The sequence below is a fragment of the Bos mutus genome, chromosome 14, assembly GCF_027580195.1.
Source record: "Bos mutus isolate GX-2022 chromosome 14, NWIPB_WYAK_1.1, whole genome shotgun sequence".
Lineage (NCBI taxonomy): Eukaryota > Metazoa > Chordata > Mammalia > Artiodactyla > Bovidae > Bos > Bos mutus.
Window position 1 is genome coordinate 35,264,992 of NC_091630.1, and position 9,835 is coordinate 35,274,826.

The 9,835-nt window shown below is 41.1% G+C and overlaps 1 non-coding gene across 1 annotated transcript; it reads left to right on the plus strand.

The window, feature by feature from the left end:
• Positions 1-745: 745 nt before the first annotated feature.
• Positions 746-817, plus strand: TRNAC-GCA (transfer RNA cysteine (anticodon GCA)). Its single transcript has one exon. It is a non-coding gene; the product is annotated as a tRNA-Cys (tRNA).
• The last annotated feature ends 9,018 nt before the right edge of the window (positions 818-9,835 follow it).

Sequence of the window (9,835 nt, forward strand, 5' to 3'; positions counted from 1 at the left end):
TTGACTGTGGTAGTTATTCGGTGTACTGCTACTGCTAAGTCGCTTCAGTCGTGTCTGACTCTGTGTGACCCCATAGACGGCAGCCCAACAGGCTCCCCCGTCCCTGGGATTCTCCAGGCAAGAACACTGGAGTGGGTTGCCATTTCCTTCTCCAATGCATGAAAGTGAAAAGTGAAAGTGAAGTCGCTCAGTCGTGTCTGACCCTCAGCGACTCCATGGACTGCAGCCTTCCAGGCTCCTCCGTCCATGGGATTTTCTGGGCAAGAGTACTGGAGTGGGGTGCCATTGCCTTCTCCGTAAACATATGTCAAAACTCAAACTGTACACTTGAAATATGTGCAGCTTTATTGCATGTAAAACTAAATTAATAAAAACCATTTCTTTGAAAAGAAAGAAGATACGGTGCCTGCTTTCAAAGATTTTTATAATCTAGATATGGAGGTGAGATAAAGATAAGATTTTTTAAATTAAGGTGGCTAGGTCCAAAAAGTAGAACTAAAAGCAATACTTTTGAATCTTATGCTAGGAAATGTTAAAGTCTAATTTGAGATGAATAAACAGGGTTTTCTCCCCACTTATGACTTTGCTCATGCAAAGTGAACCAATGAATCTGATTATTAGTATTCAAAGCATAAAGCAGGTCTTAGTTGGCTAAGTATTAATTGAAAAACACATTAGGACTATGTTTTTAGATGGACTTTAAAACCTCCCCAGGGCTTATTCCAGATCTTCATCTGTGGGCCTTTCCCTGGTGGCTCAGAGGTTAAAGCGTCGGCCTGCAGTGCGGGAGACCCAGGTTCGATCCCTGGGTTGGGAAGATTTCCTGGAAAAGGAAATGGCAACCCACTCCAGTATTCTTGCCTGGAGAATCCCATGGATGGAGGAGCCTGATGGGCTACAGTCCATGGGGTCGCAAAGAGTCGGACATGACTGAGCAACTTCACTTTCACTTTCTTTTCACTTTCTTATCCTGATGAACTTTTTTCCTAACACGTGAGACTTCAATGTAAGTCTCTAGAACTGCATAGCATCTCATATCTGTGTTTTGGTGCAATCACAGAAAGGGACTTGATTCAGGCTGCCAAGTATTTATTAAATTTTCATAACATGTCTAGTACTGTGTTAGGCACTTTGAGGAAGGAGGGGATCCATGGCATGTGTCACAATCCCTGCTTTAATCAGTGGATAAATTAACCAAGCATGCGTAAAACAATTAAGGAATAACGAATAATATAATAATATATGTCAAATACACTATTAGTGATTGAACTATAAATGTAATTAAAAGATGGGAGAAAAAAGAAGCACTGAGATAGAGAAGGGAGTGAAGGATCTGACATCTGAATTAAGAAAGGTAGTTAGGATTGAGCCAAAGTGGGGAAATCATTTAATATATTTCATTCATTCATTCATTTAATGGCTATTAAAAATCTACAATGTCCTAGGCATTGAGCTAAATGCAAAGAACACAGTGGTGAAGAAATATACCTTCTCCTTATTCCACATGTAGCTTCTAGACTTGGAAGGAGTAGTCATCAAATAAATAAATGTGCAAGTAAAGATATCATTGCAAACGATGACTGGTGCTATGAAAGGATGGAACAGGAAGTGCTCAGAATAAGACAGAGATCACATTTCACTTGGGAAAGTACAAGGGAGTAACATTTCACTTGGAATTTAAATGAAGAGGAAGCCAGGAGGGAAATAAGTGTTGGGAGTGAGTGAGGTGGGGAAAAGTAATTCACAGCGTGGGAAGAACCTGTAGGAAAACTCCAAGGTTGGAAAGAACTTGGCACCTTCGAAAAGCTTCAAGGACAATGTGACAATGCTCAGTGCATGGGTGCAAAAGAGGCAAGAGCTAAGAAAAGGTAGGACATAAACAGAACATGCAGGACCCCATCAGGCATGTTCAGGAGTCCAGAGCTTCTGTGCAAATTTGTGAGCAACTTGTGTGGAAAAGCACATCCTCTGAGGTCAAATGAATTATGGTAGAAAGATGGTGCATGAGGTCTCATGGTCCTGAAATGCAAGCTTCTTCCAGTCGTCCCTTCCAACACTACCAGCCTCTGTCAGTCTCTGCTTCTCTTTGAGTTCATTTCTTGTCTAGTTCCCAACTACCCTGTTCCCTTAGATTACTGCCTGATTCACTCTTTCTTTCGCCTTCAAAGTCCTGAGAAACACTTCCTGATCATCCCAGTTTATTACTTTCATCCTGGTTTGAGCAGAGCTTTTTGTACAAAGTCAGGTGACATACTGCTGGTCAGCGTACACACTGGTTGCCCTTGGGTCACATGCCTATCCCTAATCTTCAGCTGGGACCAGGAGTCATATGGTATGGAAATGGATACCTAAGACTGCCGCCTAAGTAGGAAGAACAGTTTCCCTTAGAAAGGGCCCTGAGGATGGCAAGGACCATGATTGATCCGCTCCACACAGTGAGAAATAAGATTGTTTATGCAAAGTAGAAGTAAAAAATGGGAGGCCTTGAGAAGTCAGAGAAACTGAGACTTTTTATGGAGATGATTGGAATCATATGAAGGAGATAAACAGAGACTAACATGGTGAAAGCGGAGTTTCAGGGAGATAAGTAGATTTATCTTAATTCTCTACTTTCTTTGCAATTAGACCAGGCGTTGAGATTTAAAGGACATAATATTGCCTTTCTTTTAACCCAGCAGAACAAATACAATGAGAAGTAGGTACAGAAAATTCAAAGGGATAAAGGCAAAATATTAGCCTTCTCCTGAAGTATCAGCTAGGTTATAGAATATGGTTTTCCTTTGCCTTTCTCTGGAATTGCCGACCAGTCCCAGGCAGGGTAGGGACAGCGCCTGAGGGCGAGGTGAGAATAAGGCACTGTGGAGGCTAGCCAAAGGAAGAGAAAGAAGGTAGGGGGAGGGGAGACTGATTAATTCATCCTAGATCCAGTCTCATCACTCATTCACCTCCCTGACCTTGGGAAAAAGTGAGTGAAAGTAGGAGCTGTTTGTCAAATTGGTTCTTTCTGAAAACTTGGCCAGTGACCAGTCAGTACTTTCTCCCAACATTATTGCTGTCCTGAACATTTTTGATTCCTCACCCCTGATTTGTCTGTTTCATCCTTTGCCAAAACACGAGATGCCTCCCCGCCCCTCGGCCACACCATTATCTGTTACTCCTCTCTCAAAAATCTGCTCAAAATTCAATCTTTACATGATGTTCTCCTAAGAGAAATGCATTGGCTTACCATACCTTAATAGTTTTACCTCTCAGAATATGTGTTAACATTTTAAAATACAGGTATTTTCACTTTACATTATTACCCTAACTAAACAAAATTGGTTGTAAGATGATTCTCTCTAAAGCAATCGATGAAGGAATCTGTTTTTCAGATCAGAAGTTTTCAATAAGCTAAGGTGAGAGGTGGGGAAATAAATTATATCAAAATACAAATGGAATTGAGGGGCTAGGGTAAGAAAGAGAGACAAAAAAGGTGTAATTTGAAAGAGTTTCCCAGGCATCCCCTTAGATACTGAAGCAGTAGATTGGGGCAGCGTGAATGCAGCCAATACTGACATTTTTAAACAGTTCAGTTCAGTTCAGTCACTCAGTCGTGTCTGACTCTTTGCAACCCCATGAATTGCAGCACGCCAGGGCTCCCTGTCTATCACCAACTCCCGGAATTCACTGAGACTCACGTCCATCAAGTCATCAATGCCATCCAGCCATCTCATCCTCTGTCGTCCCCTTCTCCTCCTGCCCCCAATCCCTCCCAGCATCAGAGTCTTTTCCAATGAGTCAACTCTTCGCATGAGGTGGCCAAAGTATTGGAGTTTCAGCTTTAGTATCATTCCTTCCAAAGAACACCAAGGACTGATCTCCTTCAGAATGGACTGGTTGGATCTCCTTGCAGTCCAAGGGACTCTCAAGAGTCTTCTCCAACACCACAGTTCAAAAGCATCAATTCTTTGGCACTCAGCCTTCTTCACAGTCCAACTCTCACATCCATACATGACCACAGGAAAAACCATAGCCTTGACTAGACAGACCTCTGTTGGTAAAGTAATGTCTCTGCTTTTTAATATGCTATCTAGGTTGGTCATAACTTTCCTTCCCAGGAGTAAGCGTCTTTTAATTTCATGGCTGCAATCACCATCTGCAGTGATTTTGAAGCCCCCCAAAATAAAGTCTGACACTGTTTCCACTGTTTCCTCATCTATTTCCCGTGAAGTGATGGGACCAGATGCCATGATCTTCGTTTTCTGAATGTTGAGTTTTAAGCCAACTTTTTCACTCTCCTCTTTCACCTTCATCAAGAGGCTTTTTAGTTTCTCTTCACTTTCTGCCATAAGGGTGGTGTCATCTGCATATCTGAGGTGATTGACATTTCTCCCGGCAATCTTGATTCCAGCTTGTGCTTCTTCCAGCCCAGCGTTTCTCATGATGTACTCTTCATGTAAGTTAAATAAGCAGGTAACAATATACAGCCTTGACGTACTCCTCTCCCTATTTGGAACCAGTCTGTTGTTCCATGTCCAGTTCTAACTGTTGCTTCTTGACCTGCATACAGGTTTCTCAAGAGTCAGGTCAGATGCTCTGGTATTCCCATCTCTTCCAGAATTTTCCACAGTTTATTGTGATCCACATAGTCAAAGGCTTTGGCATGGTCAATAAAGCAGAAATAGATGTTTTTCTGGAACTCTCTTGCTTTTTTGATGATCCAGCAGATGTTGGCAATTTGATCTCTGGTTCCTCTGCCTTTTCTATAACCAGCTTGAACATCTGGAAGTTCATGGTTCACATATTTGCTGAAGCCTGGCTTGGAGAATTTTGAGCATTACTTTACTAGCGTGTGAGATGAGTGCAATTATGCGGTAGTTGGAGCATTCTTTGGCATTGCCTTTCTTTGGAATTGGAATGAAAACTGACCTTTTCCAGTCCTGTGGCCACTGCTGAGTTTTCCAAATTTGCTGGCGTATGGAGTGCAGCACTTTCACAGCATCGTCTTTCAGGATTTGAAATAGCTCCACTGGAATTTCATCACCTCCACTAGCTATATTCGTAGTGATGCTTTCTAAGGCCCACTTGACTTCACATTCCAGGATGTCTGGCTCTAGGTGAATGATCACACCCAATCATTCTAATATCCTAAGGAATCTGAAGATCATGCTTTAGGCATTAACAGTAATGCAGAAGGCTTTCCATCCAGTACTCCATGAAAAAGTTTGAAACAAACAAACTTTAAAAGAAGTCGTAGCAGACAAGGGTACTGAAAATTCTGACAGGTGAATTATTCACTGTATTCTGTTTCACTTACAACTCACCTTGAAGTATCAATGATCACAAAGCCCTTATAATAAGTTTTTGCTAGTTTGTTTGATGGTCATACAACTCAAAAAGAAGGAGAATACTGACTTCAAGCACAACAAAAGAATAACTATCAACCATTATCAGCTTATGTAATTGTGAGACAACCCACCACAAACAATAGGCCAATTCATATACAACTTGAGCCTTTCCACCAAACCATGTTTGCTTATTTAAAGCCTCATGCTGTCATTACTGGTATTTAAAAACATCTCCTGATCCCTGCTAAATGTGTCTGAATAGCAGACTTTGGATGGCAATATATGTGACACGTAGGGAAAAAAGAGACATTAAGTATTTAAATACCCAAAACAGTTGACCAGGGCACACAAGTTCTCTAAACTTGGGGGAAGAACCATTCTTTGGTGTGAAGTGGTGATTTAATTCGTGCATTTCTTAAGTATGGAATTCTAACTGAGCATTTGTGAAGCAAAGAAAACCTTTACTAATGAATCTTCAGGGACTAGTTAGCATAGTTTGTTAAATTGGAATACTAATTATGTGTAGGCAATAGTCTAAATCAACCTAAATGCTTGTTAGTTGGACCAATTACAGGTGCCCAATAAGTGTTTGTTTAAATTCAATAACTCTATATCCAGAGGGAATATTCTTGACATGAGTGGCTGAAGTGAAAAATATAGTCTATTAGTCATGAATAAATTGTGCACAAATGGGCATTTCAACATCACTACTGGCAGGCCAAGGTCATGTCAATGATGGTTTACACCCAATCCTTTGCTTTGTTAGGTCCTATGTGGTAAAATTTCCAAATGTCCCTAGGTTAGTTTGAAGCTTTTCTATGGCATGTGTGAGTTCATGAAAAGTGTTAGAGTTTATGAGTGAAACAGATTATAGACCAGCTTGCTGCTGCTAGGTCCCTTCACTGGTGTCCGACTCTGTGCGACCCCATAGATGGCAGCCCACCAGGCTCCCCCGTCCCTGGGATTCTCCAGGCAAGAACACTGGAGTAGGTTGCCATTTCCTTCTCCAATGCATGAAAGTGAAAAGTGAAAGTGAAGTCGCTCAGTCGTGTCTGACTGTTAGTGACCCTGTGGACTGCAGCCTACCAGGCTCCTCCGTCCATGGGATTTTCTAGGTAACAGTACTGGAGTGGGATGCCATTGCCTTGGCCGATAGACCAGCTTAAGCCCACTAAACTATGTAAAGACAAAGCAAATCTGGTTTCCATTGTGCTGACTTGAGAGGGGTTTTCCTTTCATTATATCTTTCCATAATCTATGTTTCTCTCTTCCCTACCCTGAGTGTCCACTGCTTTCCAGTCAGTGTACTCTCAAATACTGGCTTTTAGGTTCAGACTAACAGCAGTGACCTACAACCTTTGATTTAACTAGCACAGTATCCTAACTCCACAAAACATCCCAGGATCGTTCATCTCCTAGGTGCTAGGTTTCCCAGGTGGCTCAATGGTAAAGAATTCACCTGCCAATGGAGGAGATGGAGATGGGCATTCAGTCCCTCAGTCAAGAAGATCCTCTGGGGGAGGAAATGGCAACCCATTCCAGGATTCTTGCCTGGAAAATTCCACAGACAGAAGAGCCTGGCAAACTATAGTCCATGGGGTCTCAAAGAGTTGGACATGACTGAACAATTGAGCATGCCCAGGTTCTAGAAAGTGCAGAGGTGAGCACTTTCTGTGGGAACAGAAGCAAAGCTAACTCCACTCTTGAAAGTACACAAGAGCTCGTGGCACCATTGGGGATGGTGGACCAGGTCAAAAGGGGCTCTGGTCTGTTTTTTTGGATCATTTAAAGGAGAGGCGGTAAATCATAATATTAGGAGAAACTACGTTGGAATCAAGAAGAACTAAATGGAGCTCAGGTCTAATTCCAAAGTTGCCACTTCAGTAGCTAGAATTAGATTCAGCTGCATGTGACAAAAAATGTCCCCAAATAAGAGCTCATTTGAGCTGCAGCCACAATGTCTGAATTCCAGTTGGAAGGAGAAATTGGAGGCTCTCTTCTTTTTGTCCACCCCTCAAGCTTTATTGAAGAATAACTGGTATACAGAGAACTGCACACAATTAATGTACACAATTTGGTGAGTTTGGAAATAGGTATATACTCATTTTACCATCATCACAATCAAGGTAATACATATATTCATCACCTCCAGCAATTTCCTTGTGTCCCTTTGGGGTTGTGTGTGTGTGTGTGTGTGTGTGTTAAGGATACAATATGAGATTAACCCTCATAACACATTTTTAAGTATACAGTATCTTATTAACTATACCAATTATATTGTACATCACATCTCTGGAACTTTCTCATCTTGCATAATTAACCTTTATCCATTAGAACAACTCCCCATAAACCTCTGTCTCCATTCCCTGGTATGCTATGCTATGCTAAGTCACTTCAGTCGTGTCCGACTCTGTGCAAACCCAGAGACAGCAGCCCACCAGGCTCCCGTGTCCCTGAGATTCTCCAGGCAAGAACACTGGAGTGGGTTGCCATTTCCTTCTCCAATTCTATTATCTACTTCTATACATTTGACTATTTTAGACCCCTCATATAACATAAATCATGGCTGCATTTGATCTTCTGTGACTGACTTAATTAACGTAGCACAACGTCTTGTAGGTCTATCCTTGTTATCACAAGGGATGGAATCTGCTTCTTTTTAAAGGTTGAAATACATGCACGCACCACATTTTCTTTATCCATTCATTTGTTGATGACTATTTGGGTCATTTCTACATTTCTGCTATTGTGAATAATGCTGCAATGAACATGGGAATGTAGATATCTCTTTGAAATCCTCATTTCAATTCTTCTTGATATATACTCAGGAGTGTGATTGCTATATAATATGGTAGTTTTATTTTTAAGTTTTTGAGGAACCTCCATACTCTTTTCCACAGTGGCTGTTCCAATTCACATTTCTACCACCAGTGCACAAAGGTTCCCTTTTCTCTACATTATAGCCAACTCTTATCTCTTATCTTTGATAATAGCCATTTTAATAGGTGTGAGGTGATATCTCCTTGTGATTTTGATTTGCATTTCTCTGATGATTTTGATTTGATTTTTTCCATGGACTCTTTGGCCATTTTTACGTCTTCTTTAGAAAAATATCCATTGAGAGCCTCTGTCAAATTTTTAAATGAATTATTTGTCCTTTTGCTATTTAGTGGTATAAGTTCCTATATATTTTGGATATTAGCCCCTTATGTGAATATTATGGTTTGCAAAATATTTTCTCCCATTCCACAGGTTGCCTGTTTGTTTCATTGGTTATCATGCTCTTCAGATGGTTCCCTTCTTTTAGACATAACTGCCAATAGCCTCACATGTCACCCATGCTTCTAACCCACTGGCTATGACCAAGTAAAACAGCCTTGCCAACATGTAATGAAAACTGAGACATATATTCACCCTGATGTCTATTAAAATCAGACATTATGTTGCAAAGGAAAAAGGCAGCATAGCTCCTGGATTGAACACATAGTTGCTATCTCACTTCACCATTTTTTCTACACTATGTCAGGCAAGAATTTTCCACTTAATATCCAGCAGCAGCAGCATTCCTATTCTTTAAATTAAGATACCTCCTTTTACAGTAGTATTCGACACTGTTCACCAAGAGCTCCTTTCCTAACCTGTGCTTCCTGTGGCTTCCATGGTATGATATAATCTTGATTTTCCTTCAATCTCTCAGGCTATTGTCAACTTTGTTATTATGGTCTTCTTTTCCTGTTTCTGTCTCTTAGTATTCCTATCGCCTCTGTCCTGGGACAACTTTATTCCTTACTTCTCACTTTACCTATTTCTTCTCACTGTTACACATGTGAACACATTTATTGAATACTTATGCTTTGAACTATAAGTACTTTATATTCAGAATCTCACTTAATACTATCAAGAATCCCAAAGGTTTCCCATCATGCGAAATGTCCGGCTAGGTGAAGCACAAGCTGGAATCAAGATTGCCAGGAGAAATATCAATAATCTCAGATATGCAGATGACACCATCCTTATGGCAGAAAGCAAAGAAGAATGAAAAAAACTTGCTTGAAAGTGAAAAAGGAGAGTGAAAAAGTTGGCTTAAAACTCAACATCAAAAAAACGAAGATCATGGCATCTGGTCCCATCACTTCATGCAAATAGATGGGGAAACAATGGAAACAGTGACAGACTTTATTTTCTTGGGCTCCAAAATCACTGCAGATGGTGACTGCAGCCATGAAATTAAAAGACACTTGCTCCTTGGAAGAAAAGCTATGAACAACTTGTGTGTGTGTTAGTTGCTCAGTCGTGTCTGACTCTTTGCGACCCTATAGATTGTAGCCCACCAGGCTCCTCTGTCCGTGGGATTCTCCAAGCAAGAATACTGGAGTGGGTTGCCATTTCCTTCTCCAGGGGATCTTCCTGACCCAGGGATTGAACCCTGGTCTCCTGCATTACAGGTGGATGCTTTACCATCTGAGCTACTAGGGAAGCCCATGAACAACTTAGACAGCATATTAAAA